Source organism: Orycteropus afer, unplaced genomic scaffold (genome assembly GCF_000298275.1).
Source record: "Orycteropus afer afer isolate SDZICR_OR568_19922 unplaced genomic scaffold, OryAfe1.0 scaffold00466, whole genome shotgun sequence".
NCBI lineage: Eukaryota > Metazoa > Chordata > Mammalia > Tubulidentata > Orycteropodidae > Orycteropus > Orycteropus afer.
In genome coordinates, this window is record NW_006922053.1 from 694,776 (window position 1) to 696,763 (window position 1,988).

A 1,988-nucleotide genomic window follows, 5' to 3' on the forward strand; every position below is an offset into this window, starting at 1 on the left:
ATAGCAGGGATTGTGGGGCTGGCGCGGGATCGGGCAGTGTTTCGTTCTGCTGTGCATGGGGTCACTATGAGTCGGAAATGACTCGACGGCACTTAACAACAACAACAACTTTGAAATCTTCTGTTCAGCTCTTTTATCTTGTCATTTCTCCCATTTGCTTTAGCTATTCTCTCTAAGGGCAAGTTTCAGAGTTTCCTCTGACATCCACTTTGGTCTTTTCTTCCTTTCCTGTCTTTGTAATGATCTTCTGCTTTCTTCATGGAGGATGTTCTTGTGTCATCCCCTAATTCTTATGGTGTTCAGTGCATCAGCTCCATTCTTTAGATGGTCTCTAAATTCAGGAGGGATATAATCAAGGTCATATCTTGGCTCTTGTGGACTTGTTTGAATTGTCTTTAACTTCAAGTTGAACTTGCGTATGAGCAGCTGATGGCCTGTTCCACAGTCAGCTCCTGGTCTTGTTTTGGCTGAAGATACTGAGCTTCTCCATCAGCTCTTGCTACACATGTGGTCGATCTGATTCCTGTGTGTTCCATCTGGTTAAATCCACATGTATAGCCACCGTTTGGGTTGTTGAAAAAAGGTATTTGCAACGAATAATGTTCTGGTGTCCTAGTGCTTCTCTGACAGGAATATATACCACAAATGGGATGGGCTTAACAAACAGGAGTTTATCTTTACAATCTGGAGCTTTTAAGTCCAAGTTCAAAGTGCCAGGCTCTAGGGGTTGGGTGAAAGAGCCCCTCAACCTTGGGGTCCAGTGCTGCCTCCTGCTCCCGGCCCACTGGAGCTACAGGCGTTTCTTCACTCAGACAGCTGCTGGCCGCTGAGGCTGAGAAGCCCCAAGGTTGACAAGTAAAAAGGCACAGTCCCGATGTTACCAAACCACATGCAGGCCATTAACTTAAGTCCATTGTAAGTCCCATGATTCTTTTGCAGAGCATGGCAGGCTGCTGAGCAACGACACAGCTACATGCAGGGTCCAAGCGTGCCATACACTAGGGACCATTCCCAAGGCTTCTCCTAATCTACAGGAAGCAGACCACATGCCAAAGGCAGCTACTCAGCTGCTTGTGGTAGATCCCACCATGGAGCTGATTGCCAGTCTCATCATGGGGGATAACTCCCACCAGCTGCCCAGCCACTCAGCCAGGCCCAGCCATGTTGACACACAAACATAACTACCACAAATAAGTTATTGGTCTTGCAAAAGTCTATCATATGATCTCCAGTGTCATTTCTACAACCAAGGCCATATTTTCCAACTCCTGGTGATTCTTCTTTGTTTCCAACTTTTGCACTGCAATCACCAGTGATAATCATCACATCTTGATTGCATGTTTGGTCAATTTCAGACGCAGAAGTTAATAAAAATCTTCAACTTCCTCATCTTCAGTTTTGGTGTTTGGTGCGTAAATTCGAATAATATTACTATTAACTGGTCTTCCTCGTAGGTGTATGGATATTATCTTATCACTGACAGGGTTGTACTTCAGGATTAATCTTGAAACATTTTTTTGTGATGATGAATGCCACACCATTCCTCTTCAATTTGTTATTCCCGACATAATATACCCTTATCATGGTAGATAATATGGTTGTCTGATTCAAGTTGGCCCAAGCCACTCCATTTCAGGTCACTGATGCTTATGATATTTATCTTTATGCGTTTCATTTCATTCTGACAACTTCCAATTTTCCTAGGTTCATACTTCGTACATTCCAATGTTTGCAGCTATTTCTTCCCATTCTGAGTCGTGCCACATCAGCAAACGGAGATCCCAAAGGCTTTACAACTCCCACATCACTACGGTCGGCTCTGCTCTGAGGAGGCAGCTCTTCCCCAGTCGCATTTTGAGTGCTTTCCAACCTGAGGGGCTCATCTTCCGGCACTGTGTCAGGCAGTGTTGCAGGGCTTCTCATAAGATTTTCCAGTAATTGAGATTGGGACTCTCATACACTGCTGGTGGGACTGTAAAATGGTACAA